Below are 14014 nucleotides of genomic sequence, written 5' to 3'. Positions count from 1 at the left end.
ATAGCAGCAGAATATTATCTGATATGCTGCTGGAAGATGAGCCCCTCAGTTTGGAAGGCACTAAAAATACAACTGTGGAAGAGCTGCCTCCTCAAAGTAGAGCTGACCTTAATGATGTCGATAGAGTAAAGCTTTCGGGACATTCAACAGCCAACATCATTCTCAATGCAGAAAGGCTGAAAGCATTCCCCCTGAGAACTGGAACAAGACAAGGATGTCCTTTATCATCACTCCTATTTAACACTGTGCTGGTTATACACAGAAAAAAACAATCTTTGATGGTTATAAGGGATGGGAGGTGTGGAGAGATGAAATCACTAGATAGTAGACAAGTGTTAACTTTGGTTTAGGGAAATACAACACAATATAAAGGAAGTTAGTACAACTTGACCAAGGCAAAGCCATAGAAGCTTCCTAGACACATCCAAACACCTTGAGGGACTGAGTTACTGGGGCTGAGGACTGGGGACCACGGTCTTGGGGGACATCTAGGTCAATTGGCATAACACAGTTCATAATGAAAATGTTCCACATCCTACTTTGGTGAGTAGCATCTAGGGTCTTAAAAGCTTGCAAGTGGCCATCTACAATACATCTATTGAAAAGGCAGGGCCAAGATGGCAGAAGAGTCAGATGCTTCCTGTTGTCCTTCTTACAACAAAGACCCGAAAAAACAAGTGAATCGATTATATATGACAATCTAGGAGCCCTGATCATCAAAGACAAAGTTGAGGAGTCAGACTGAATGGCAAGGGGAAGAAGAGACAGTTCAGAAGCAGCAAAGAAGTGCTAGTCATGAGCTTGGTGGTACTCTGCTGACTGGGTCAGCCGGCGCATGCTGGCTGAGGCAAGCAGTAGCACTCAGGACACATTTCACAACGTCAGAGAGGCTGGGTGGCGGAAAGTCTGCACAACCCTCTAGATCTGGGGGGGGTTGGCACTGAATCTGTGGTAATTGCAAGCATCTAATCTACTACATGGGGTCAAAATAACTCCTTCCCCTCCAGGACTTTCACAGCAGAGAAGCACCTTTTTCCCCCTCACACACCCTCGACCCTGCTCCGCTCCGACACCAGTCCAGCAGTTTTCAACAACTGCCCACATCCTCTAAGCCTGATCTAAGGGCTATCCGGCCCCAAACCAGTCTCACAACTTTAAAAAAGAAAAAAAAAAAAAATGCCAAGCCCCCTAAGCCAGGAACTCAGGACTATCTGCACCCAAACTAGTCTCGTGGCTTTAAAAAACTGCCATGCCCCCTAAGCCGGGAACTCAGGGCAGGCACTGCCTCTGTGCCTAGGCACTGGCATAAGGGGTCCACAGACTTATAGTGCCCTTTACCCCTGCCTAGACCTGTGTGGGCCAATTCAACACCGCAGGCCCTTATTAGCATATAACAACAGGGCATACACCTGAAGCCTATCTTCAACAGCAGTAGCCAAGGGGGAGTTGCAGATTCACAACATTTGACATCACCCTGCCCATTAAGCAGGGTCTTCACCCACCCACATCAGGGACATCTAGCCACCTACAACCGGGGTCCAAGAATAACTGGTGCCTCCCAGTCCTTACAGCCAACAGCACTGGGTGCCAAGGACTGGCTACAAAACCCACCCCCATATGCACTCTAGGGGACAGGGACACACCCTCCACCCAGGCACTCAGGTGCAGCAGTCAGCCCCCTGCCTTGCTCAGCACATAGCTCCTTACTGCAGCCAGATACCTGTGACTGCTCTGAACAGCCCTAAGCAGCCCTACCCATCAACGACTGTAGGTGTGAGTCTGCACCACACACTCAGTGACAAACGACCTGGATACCTGAGCAGAATCCGCACAAGAAAAGTTAATCGATTCTTGGGCTCACACACCTAGGAGCTGCTCTAACCATTCGGTGACAGGACATGAGAGCTTCAAAGACGCCAATAACCAAAAGAGCTCACACACCCAGCCTACTTGGTCATATCAAAACAAAACAAAACAAAAACCTAGGACACAGTAAACAAACATACACTAAATAAATATAATAACTTATTGATGGCTCGGAAACAACAGTCAATTTCAAATCATATAAAGAAGTAGTTCAAGATGGACCCAGCAAGCGACCAAAATAAGGAACCAGGAAAACTTCCAGAGGAAGGGGTCTTGGAATTACCAGAGTTAGAATTCAAAAGATTGATATACAGACCTCTTTAAGAGATCGGGAAGGAGTTTAGACAAAACTCAGACGAAGCCAAGGACCACACAGACAAAGCAACAGAGGAATTCAGGAAAACAATACAAGAACAGAATGACAAATTTAACAAACTTCTAGGAACCATAGAGAGACAGCAACTAGAAATCCAAAAGATTAACAGTAAAATATCAGAATTATACAGCTCAACAGAAGGTCATAGGAGCAGAATTGAGGCAACTGAAGTCAGAATTAGTGAGATTGAAGATAAATTCCTTGACACCAATTTATCTGAGGAAAAAAGAATTAAAAAAAAAATTGAAGAAACTCTAAGAATTACGTGGGACTACATCAAGAGGAATAACCTATGACTGACTGAAGTACCAGAATAGAGGGGAATAACAGAAAATACAGAGAGAACTGTTGAAGATTTGCTGGTGAGAAACTTCCCTGACATTGTGAAAGACAAGAAGATATCTATCAAAGAAGCTCAACAAACCTCACATGGGGTAGACACCAAAAGAAAGTCATCAAGACATATTATAATCAAACTTGCCAAAACCAAAGATAAAGAGAGAATTTTGAGAACAGCTAGGGATAAATGAAAAGTCACCTACAAAGGAGAATCAATAAGACTAAGCTCTGACTACTAAGCAGAAACCACGTAGGCAATAAGGCAATGGGACGACATATATAAAGCCTTGAAGGAAAAAAATTGCCAGCCAAGAATTATATATCCCGCGAAACTGTCTCTCAAATATGACAGCAAAATTAGAGAATTTCCAGATAAACAGAAGTTAAGGGAACTTGTAAAAACCAAACTGAAATTACAAGAAATATTAAAGGGAGACCTCTGGTTAGAGAACCAACAATATCAGACAACAACCCAAGACTAGAACACAGAACAGAACAACTAGTTATTAACCCAGATAGGGGAGTCACAAAAACAAGTCAAAACTAAAAGACTGAAAATAGGGAAACAGAGATGTCAACATGTAAACAATGACAACATTAAAACAAAAAAGAGGGACTAAGTAGGGTAGTCATACAACTTCCATTTGGAGAGGAAGTTAAGGCGATACCAAGAAATAAAAGAGTAGTTTAAACTTAGAAAAATAAAGGTAAATTTTAAGGTAATCACAAAGGAAACTAACAAATTTACCCTTCAAAATAAAAAAGAAAAACATAAGGACTCAGAAAACACAAAATCAACAATAATGAAAAAGAAGAAAAGAAAATACATAAAGAAAAATGACTCAGCACAGAAAATTAAGTGGTAGAAAGAAACTGTCACCAAAAAAAATCAAAATGATAGCAGTAAACGCATACCTATCAATATTATACTGAATGAAAATGGACTAAATGCACCAATAAAGAGATAGAGTGGCAAAATGGATTAAAAAACATGATCCGTCAATATGCTGCCTACAAGAGACACATCTTAGACTCAAAGACACAAACAAACTAAAGCTCAAAGGATGGAAAAAATATATCAAGCAAAAAACAACCAAAAAAGAACAGGTGTGGCAATATTAACCTCTGACAAAATACACTTTAAGGCAAAATCCACCATAAAGGATAAGGAAGGATGCTATATAATGATTAAAGGGTCAATACAGCAGGAGGACATAACCATAATGAACATATATGCACCCAGGGACAGGGCTCCAAAATACATAAAACAAACTCTAACAGCACTGAAAGGAGAAATAGACAGCTTCATAACAATAATAGAAGACCTCAACACAACCACTTTCAGTGAAGGACAGAACATCTAGAAAAAACCCAATAAAGACACGAAAGATCTAAATGCCACAATCAATCAACTTGACCTCATAAACATATACAGTACACTCCACTCAACAGCAGCCAAGTATACTTTTTTCCAACACACATGGAACATTTTCTAGAATAGATCACATTTTAGGCCATAAAGTAAGCCTTAACAGAATCCGAAACACTGAAATATTACAAAGCATCTTTCCTGACCATAAAGCCATAAGTAGAAATCAGTAACAGAAATAGCAAGGGAAAAAAAAAAAAAAACCCCATGGAAATGGAATAATACCTACCTCAAATACTACTGGCTTATAGAAGAAATCAAGGAAGAAATAAATAAATTCATAGAATCAAATCAGAATGAAAACACATCTTACCAGAACCCTTGTGACACAGTGAAAACAGTGCTTCGAGGTCAATTTATAGCAATAAATGCACACATCCAAAAAGAAGAAAGGGCCAAAATCAAAACATTAACACCACAACTCAAACAAATAGAAAGAGAGCAGCAAAAGAAGCCCTCAGGCACCAGAAGAAAGGAAATAATAAAAATTAGAGCAGAAATAAATGAAATGGAGAATAGAAAAACAACCAAAAGAGTCAAGACCAAAAGTTGGTTCTTTGAAAAGATCAACAAAATTGATAAACCATTAGCCAAACTGACAAAGCAAATAACCTGAATAAGAAATGAGTTGGTTGATATCACAACAAACCCAGCTGAAATAAAAAGGATCAGAACAGAATACTATGAAAACTTGTACTCCAATGAATTGGAAAACCTAGCGGAAATGGACAAATTTCTAGAAACATACTAACTACCTAAACTAACACAAACTGAGGTAGAAAAACTAAATAAACCCATAACAAAAGAAGACACTGAACAGGTAATAACAAAAACTCCCAACAAAAAAAGCCCTGGCCCTGACGGCTTCACTGAAGAATTCTACCAAACTTTTGGAGAAGAGTTAACACCAGTACTACTAAAGGTATTTCAGAGCATAGAAAAGGAAGGAATACTCCCAAACTCATTCTATGAAGCCAGCATAACTCTGATACCAAAGCCAGGTAAAGACACCATAGAAAAAGAAAATTACAGACCAATATCCCTCATGAACATAGATGCAAGAATTCTCAACAAAATTCTAGCTAAGAGAATTCAGAGCATATCAAAAAAATAATTCACCATGACCAAGTGCGATTCATACCAGGTATGCAGGAATGGTTCAAGATTAGAAAAACAATCAATGTAATCCATCACATTAAAAAAAAAAAAAGGCAAGAACCACATGATCTTATCAATCGATGCAGAAAAGGCATCTGACAAAGTCTAATACTCATTCATGACAAAAACTCTCAGCAAAATAGGAATAGAAAGGAAATTCCTCAACATAATAAAGGACATTTATACAAAGCTAACAGCCAACATCATCCTAAACGGAGAGTCTGAAATCATTCCCCTCTAGAGCGGGAATCAGACAAGGATGCCCTATATCACCATGTTTATTGAACATTGTGCTCCAGGTCCTAGCCAGAGAAATACTGCAAGAAAAAGAAATAAAGGGCACTCAAACTGGTAAGGAAGAAGTAAAAGTATTCCTATTCACACATGACATGATCTTATTATACACAGAAAACTCCAAAGAATCCACAAGAAAACTACTGGAACACCACATACAAAAACTAACTCAAAATGGATCAAAGACCTAAATATAAAATCTAAAACTACAAAGATCATGGGAGAAAAAATAGGGAAAACGCTAGGAGCCCTAATACATGGCATAAACAATATACAAACCATAAATAACAATGCATAATTACCAGAAGAGAACTAGATAACTGGGAGTTCCTAAAAATCAAACACTTATTCTCATCAAAAGACTTCACCAAAAGAGTAAAAAGAGAGCCTACATACAGACTGGGAAAAAATTTTTGGCTACGACATATCTAATAAGGGTCTAATCTCTAAAATCTACAAGATACTGCAACACCTCAACAACAAAAAGACAAATAACCCAATCAAAAAATGGGCAAAGGATATGAACAGACACTTCACAAAAGAAGACATTCAGGAGGCTAACAGACACATGAGGAAATGCTCATGATCATGAGCCATTAGAGAAATGCAAATCAAAACTACAATGAGATACTATCTCACCCCAACAAGGCTGATACTAATTCAAAAAATACAAAATAATAAATGTTGAGAGGTTATGGAGAGACTGGAACACTTATGCACTGCTGGTGGGAAGGTAAAATGGTACAATCACTTTGGAAATAGATTTAGTGCTTCCTTAAAAAGCTAGAAATAGAAGTACCATTTGATCCAGTAATCCTACTCCTTGGAATATATCCTAGAGAAATAAGAGCAGTCACATGAACAGACATATGCACACCCATGTTCACTGCAGCACTGTTCACAATAACAAAAAGATGGAAACAACCTAGGTGCCCATCAACAGACAAGTGGATAAGCAAATTATGGTACATATGCACAATGGAATACTACACAACAATAAAGAACAATGATGAATCCGCAAAACATCTCACAGCATGGATGAATCTGGAGGGCATTACGCTGAGTGAAATTAGTCAGTTGCAAAAGGACAAATATTGTATAAGACCACTATTATAAGAACTCAAGAAAAGGTTTAAACACAGAAGAAAGCATTCTTTGATGGCTACGAGGGTGGAGAGTGAGGGGAAGAGGAATTCACTAACTAGATAGTACTCAAGGTTATCATTTTCAGTGAAAGGAAGGACAACACACAATAAACAGAGAGTCAGCACAACTGGACCAAAGTAAAAGCTAAGAAGTTTTCTGAGCATATCCAAACACTTTGAAGGACAGAGTAGCTGGGGCTGGAGCCTGGGGACCACAGTTTCTGGGGATATCTAGGTCAACTGGCATAACAAAGTTTATTAAGAAAATGCTCTGTATCCCACTTTGGTGAGTGGCATCTGGGGTCTTAAAAGATTGCAAGTGGCCACTTAAGATACATCAATTGGTCCCAACTCACTTGGAGCAAAGGAGAATAAAGAACACCAAAGACACAAGGAAAATATTAGCCTAAGAGACTAAAGGTCCACATAAACCAGAGACACTACCAGCCTGAGATCAGAAGAACTAGATTGTGCCCCCTTACCACCAATGACTGCCCTGACAGGGAACACAACAGACAGTCTTGGATGGAGCAGGAGAAAAGTATAGAGCAGAACTCAAATTCATGTAAAAAGACCAGACTTAATGGTTTGACAGAGACTGAAGGAACTCCCGAGACTATGGCCCCTGGATGCTGCTAACCCAGAACTGAAACCATTGCTGACGTTCACTCTTCAGACAAAGGTTAGACGTGAGGAATGTGCCTTTTAGTTCAATCAAGTATAGGAGACCAAATTGGCAACACCTGCCCAAAAGCAAAGGCGAAAGCACGAAGGGACAGGAAACCTGGACAAATGGATATGGGGGACGCAGTTTGTAAAAGGAAAGGGGGACAGTGCTGACATATTGTGGGGATTGCAACCAAAGTCACAAAACAATTTGTGTATAAATTTTTGAATGAGAAACTAATTTGTGCTATAAACTTTCACCTAAAACACAATAAAATTTTTTAAATAGTTTATATTTTACTGACTAGTAGTTTTGTACCTAGATAAGTTAGTGATATTAGTGTTATTACTAGTTATATTCATACCATTAAATAATTTAAAAATCTATAGCTTAATTTATCATCTATAGACATATTTTTGTCTCACTTCCCCTTTCTACTCCAATAACATTATTTCTACATTGTTAAGATTTACACTCTGTTTTCTAACCTTAATTTCTTTCCTATAATGATAGCTTCATTCCTGGTTTCTCTATTTTGATTCATATCTTGCTTAACTAGATTTGGTGAATGTTATGGACTGAATTGTGTCTCCCATTTGTGTGTAAACTTGGCTAGGCCATGATTCCCAGTACTGTGTGATTGTCCACCATTTTGTCATCTGATGTCATTTTCCTATGTGTTGTAATCCTACCTCTATGATGTTAATGAGGCAGGATTAGAGGCAGTTACATTAATGAGGCAGGACTCAATCTACAAGATTAGGTTGTATCTTAAGTCAATTTCTTTTGAGATACAAAAGAAAGAAGCGAGCAGAGAGACAGGGAGACCTCATACCACCAAGAAAGTAATGCCAGGAGAAGACTGTGTCCTTTGGACCCAGGGTCCCTGTGCTGAGAAGCTCCTCAACCAGGGGAAGATTGATGACAAGGACCTTCCTCCAGAGCCAACAGAGAGAAAGAAGGCCTTCCCCTGGAACTGATGCCCTGAATTTGGACTTCTAGACTACTAGACTGTGAGAGAATAAACTTCTCTTTGTTAAAGCCATCCACTTGTGGTATTTCTGTTATAGCAGCACTTTTCTATTAAGAGGTCTTATTTGTCTCTTCTGGCTTCTTCCAGACCTCTTACACTTATCAATTTACATACAATGTTAAATACCTCTGCTGAGTTCATCATGGGTGAAATAGTGTCTTTAATTTTGACAAGTTTACTAAAGTAAGAAGCACTCAATAAGTAATAGCCAATGACTGCCTCCTTTGTTTTTCCCATGTGTTACAAGGCACACGAGTATTAATTAAAAGAACTAAAAATTTAATATCACTACAGAACCAAGCATTTAGAAGCTAAGCATTTTCTTACACATTTTAATTCTTTCTCTTGGAGACCAATATACTGTTATCTCTCTAAAGCTGAAAGTAAAAAAAAAAAAAAAAAGAACAATAGTAGCATGCTTTCTTCTGTAAAATATGTTAATTCTCCTCTCCTAAATTTTCTCATTTACATATGACCTTGTTTTCTAATTAAGACATCAGAAATCACTATATTGCAGGGTTTTTCCATCACATTTTCCTTTCTATATATTTATTAAAACAAGAATAATCATTACTCACTTCAATTGTCTTGGCCAGTAATAGTGTGTGAGGAAAATTATACTTGTACACTTCATTAGCAACAGTGTTGACATCAATGGCAGCCACCACTTGTGCAGGTACATGGCTTTCTGTAACAATAAACGGAGTATCTTAAAAAACAGAACAATAAAGTCCTTGACATCAGTTTGTTCATTATGGAGAGAAGCCAAAATAGCAGAATTCTGTAGTACATGTCCTCATTTCCTCAGTTATCTAGCCTATCAATAGACATCCAGGCCAGCAGGAGCTCGGCATAAGTGAAATATGTGAATATGTACTTCTTGTTCATCTCTCCAACAGCAATCGATGCTAAAAATAAAATTTAAATGTTTATTTTAGTCATTATCTTTTACATTTGCAGTCTCCATCTATTTAGATATATTTAAGAATTGAATAGAAAGTTTTCCTAAGCTAAAAATAGGAAAGTGAACTATGTTCTTAAAAATCGTATGACTTGAAACTTTATTTAAATAAATTAACTACTATCTGGCCCTCACCTCCTAACATTAATACAAAGCTGCTTCCGAATACCACTGAAAATGTTTTTAGGTAACTTTTTTTTTTTATATATAATAGCTTTATTGAAATAATTCTCAAACCATAAAATTCACTCATTTAAAGTTTAGGTCATTGTTTAAATGAGTTAAACAATTAATTGGTGTTCAAATTTAAAAGTTTCAAAGACCAAAAATTAAAAAGTTTGACAGTCCAGGAGAGTATGAGAAGAATGTACCCTTCCATCTTATTGCTAAAGAAAAGTATTTTTAAAAAGTTTTCAGATTCAGAGATTTTTGCCATATTCTGTAAATGGCAGTCAAGATTTGAACTATGTAAGTGTAGATACTGCCGTATTTTGCAATTACTCTTGCACTCCTTCCCCAAAATACATACAAAACCAATTCTGTGTTACCCTGCTCCAAATAGGGGTGGGAGGAAGTTAAGTGCTTCAAAAATAAACGCATTTGACCTTCATCTAACGTGAGAAAAGCAGCACAATTGGAAGAGTGCAGTCAGTCGATGTCACTGAACTGTGCATGCAGAAATTTTTGAAATGGTGTATCTTCGGCTATGTATATTTTCACCAAAAAAAAAAAAGGTCGAGAAGGGAGAGGGTTGACATGTCATGGGGTTGTTAACCAATGTCATAAAACACTATGTGTACTACTGTTTAATGAGAAACTATTTGTTCTGTAAACCTTCACCTGAAGTACAATTAAAAAAATAAAATAAAACCATCTGAAAAATATTAAAAATAATAAAAGTATTTGAGATTTCTTAAGAAAATCATGAGAGAAATTATTACAATATCACATAGTAGATCCAAATAGCTAATTCTTTAATAATTGTTCGCTGGTTAAAAGTTAGCTTAGCTCATCCCAAGTATCAAAACAGAAAGAAAAAAAATATTAGTAGCTAGGGCTCATACAGCAGCCCCCTGGAGCCCTGGTGGTGCAGTGGCTAAGAGCTGAGCTGCTAACCAGAAGGTTGGCAGTTCAAATCCACCAGTCACTCCTTGGAAACCCTATGCCGCAGTTCTACTCTGCCTTACAGGGTCACTATGAGTCAGAATCTACTCGACAGCAACGGGTTTGGTTTTTTTTAATTTTGGTTTGGAAACAAAACTCAACACAGGAATTAGGCCAAGGAAGAAGGCTCACACACATTCAAAAACCAATCACTACCCGAAGACCTAGAAGGCAGATGCGAGAGAGATAACAAAGGAACAAATATCTCTAAGTACAGGTAGTCCCCAATTTATGACAGAGTTCTGTTTCAACAACTCCGTCATAAATTGGTTCTGACCTAAGTCGAATACTTCTCTTTTTTTTCTTTTTTTGGTTTTCATTATTACTGTCTTTTATTATCAGTAGTTGGTCCAAGGGTTGTGACTTACTGTTAAACTGTTCAGCATTGTCTTCCACCCACAACCATACTTGACTAGCTTTGCCTTTGGAGCCCTGGTGGCACAGTGGTTATGCATTCAGCTGCCAACCTTTTGTTCAAATCCACCAGCTGCTCTTTGGGAACTCTATGGGACAGTTCTACTCTGTCCTATAGGGTTGCTATGGGTTAGAATTGACTTGACGGCAATGGTTTGTTTGTTTTTTTTAATCAGTATCTTTATAAACCTGATCTTTGTCTGTCTTTGGGGGTTAGCATGAGAATGATAACATCAGCAAATTACATGCTGCAACACCATATGTACTATATATTACTAATGACAGGATGTACAAAAAAAAACACCGACAATCATAAGTGCGGTTTGTAATAACTCAAATACTTCACAAGTCGGAGACTACCTGTAAATATTTACTAAGGGCCTACTAGGCTCAAGACACTTGGCTAGGACCACTTATCGCCTAAGTACCCTGCAGAAAAGTAAGGTTCTCTGTGCCTTGGATATATGTCACTGGAAACTTTGAGGGCCAGTTAGCAATATCATAGGAAGCTGTCTCTAGATGAATTTAAATTCAATGAGTAGTTACTTCCCTTAGTATAAAATAAATTTAAGGTTATAAATTATTTTTGTCAAAGGCATTCAAGAGATCTGGAAACATGTACCAATAAAGACTTGGAAAGATAAAAAAATTAGTGGTTGAACTGACAAGTGTTTTGTTATATATATTTCAACAAAATAAAAATTAAAAGAAAAAACCTAGCATATAAGGATCACTTTGCAAAATCACAAACTATTATAATTGAGGTCAAGAATGAAGCTCCTACTAATTATTGTAGGAGAGCTCAGAATTAAATAAATTTAATTGTACTATTTTATTGTTTTGCTAAACAAAAAGATATACTGTAGTAAGTTTGATGTAGTCTGCTTGCATATCCATTATATACACGCAGCAAACTGGGATTGCCTGGAGTTGGCTGATATACATTTATCTTTTGTCAGGCAGATTGAAAATACACAGTGATGTCCTAAATGTGCACCACAATCAATAATTAATTTTATGTTCTTGTGTTACATGCCTTCAAGACATAAAAAATATGAGAAAAAGTAACTGCCAAATGAGTGTTTCATGTGTCAATATAAGAACTGATGAACTGAAAATTCATTTCTTGAGGAAAAATAGATTTTTAAAATCAATAAGCAAATGCACTGTTTGCATTGATTGAAGCACATATTTCAGAATGTTAAAAAATTAACACCTATTGCAAGACCTAAAATATTATTTCCACGATGAGAAATGGATGTAGTGAGATATTATTAATACTAATTCAACCTACCTTTTCAAAACAAAATTGTTTTGGGGTATACTTTTGTTTCTGTGGGAAAAGTTAAACTTATATAAATAACCACTGAAAAGAAAACAAGTCTGTCAGATCTGTCAAAATTTTAATCTCCCAAAACAAGCTGTCTTGGTATTTCCTACCGTACAGTTTAAATTTATAGACTCCAAAAACCTTTACTGTTAAGTTTCAGATTTTGAAAATGTGTAATAATGTGAAAATAATTCTACAGAATTTTGCCAAATTGACCTCCATCACTTAAGTGATTCAGGGAAGGAAGAAAAGTTATGGACTCTGGATTAATAATTCTCAAAGGTGAGAGAGATAAGGAGAAAGGAGAGCCATCAAGGTTTTTTAGTGGGAGGTGGCAGGAAGGGATATGTTTTCAGTATTTTGATCTATTTGTTTGACTAGTTTTTATTCATGATATTTGTTATTATTCTAGATTTTAATATTTATCAACAGGAAACATGGGTAAAAAAATTGAGATACCCTAGTTATAGAACACAATATAAAAGATTTTAAAGGGTTTCAGATTGGATCTACAGAGAAAGGATAAGGGATATCATGCTCTGATTTATATGAGGACTGAATTTTAAAAAAAGGGCAGATTTAGTTATATCAAGAGAGACTTCTAGGTGAAATGAAAGATTTATCACTGAGAACTCATGCGTAATTCCCGTTATCAAGAATGTTTCTTATTAAAAGTAAGCAAGAAACACACACAAATACACACCACATCTGAATAGCAATAATTTTCCTTCCTTTTCTGATCACTCTTTCTGGAAAAGTTGTAGGTAAGAACCTCTGATTGGTAGTAATGAAAAAAATATAAGTTCACACTCCACCTGCTTTTCCTAACCAAATAAGTGAAAAAGTTTAATTTTTCACTTATATCATACATAGTTAATTAGGTGGGAAAAAATCAATACTTAAAAAAAATATAGAACAAGCCAACTCTGAAATCAGGCAACAAAAGGAGTTATACTTCTTTTCCTTCTTTATCATGTATTTTCTAATCTGTATTTCATATAGGTAAGTAACTATTTGAATTACCTCATTATAATCACACCTGAGACATCTACTCAGGTATGTTAACACTGACATCTAGTTGTGAAATGGAAGATCAGTTGAATACATCCAATGTCTATTTCCTTTCATTCAGAGTGACACACTAATTAGGAATGAAAGTACCAATCACAAAAAGACTTGTAAAGATTGTGAATTTAACACCACTGCCAAATGTTTTTAACACTATTAGAAAAGTATGTTTCTTATTTCTTTTTAAAGTTTCTTTCATTTCAAAAATTGCTAATAAATTTTTTGTGTGAATGAAATAAAAAATTTTTAATGTCAAAAAAATAAAAAAAAAATCCATTAAATTTCCTTAGAAGTTCAGCCAATAGTCAACCTAAAAATTTTTTTTTACTTTGGGTGAAGACATATTTATATCACTGTTACTCACATCTGACTAAATATAAGGATAACCAGGAATTGCTTGACATCTGGGAACTCATCAAGTCTTTGGCACTGTCTTAGGAGTTAACTGAAACACTGTTACTATCATCTAAGAGATGGGAAGAAGGGGAAGGGAAGGGAAGAAATTGATTCAGCAAAATACCAGGAGTAGAGGCCAGAGCTACAGAAGTGGTGCAGGAGAGAAAGATGTCAAATTAATGTAAAAACAGGAGCACACTGAGGGAGCTTTACATGGAAAGGAAAATAAAGACACTATGCCAGATAATATAGTGCAATTTGTAGAAGAGGAGGCAACTAATTTTGAGGAGGACCATCAGAAAGGAAATTAAGACATAAAAATACTTCCAATAAATCTCTAGGAAAATCAATTTAAAATGGTAGTGATGTGATGA

General features: G+C 36.7%; 1 protein-coding gene across 5 annotated transcripts in view; it reads right to left on the bottom strand.

The window, feature by feature from the left end:
- Positions 1-9949, bottom strand: part of TRDMT1 (tRNA aspartic acid methyltransferase 1) — a 31431-nt gene extending 21482 nt beyond the window's left edge. For 2 of the 5 annotated variants that reach the window (XM_023735079.1, XM_023735080.1), the window contains exon 1: positions 8886-9949. The gene's annotated coding sequence lies outside the window, so the exon portion shown is untranslated. Of the gene's footprint in view, positions 1-107; positions 133-8885 lie in introns of those variants that run through there. The other 3 variants (XM_023735078.1, XM_004380562.2, XM_023735076.1) reach the window with 3 other exon arrangements.
- Between the last annotated feature and the right edge of the window lie 4065 nt (positions 9950-14014).

This window comes from Trichechus manatus, unplaced genomic scaffold (assembly GCF_000243295.1).
Source record: "Trichechus manatus latirostris isolate Lorelei unplaced genomic scaffold, TriManLat1.0 scaffold00075, whole genome shotgun sequence".
NCBI lineage: Eukaryota > Metazoa > Chordata > Mammalia > Sirenia > Trichechidae > Trichechus > Trichechus manatus.
The sequence above is the reverse complement of the archived record's forward strand: the minus strand, read 5'-3'. Positions and strand labels throughout refer to the sequence as shown.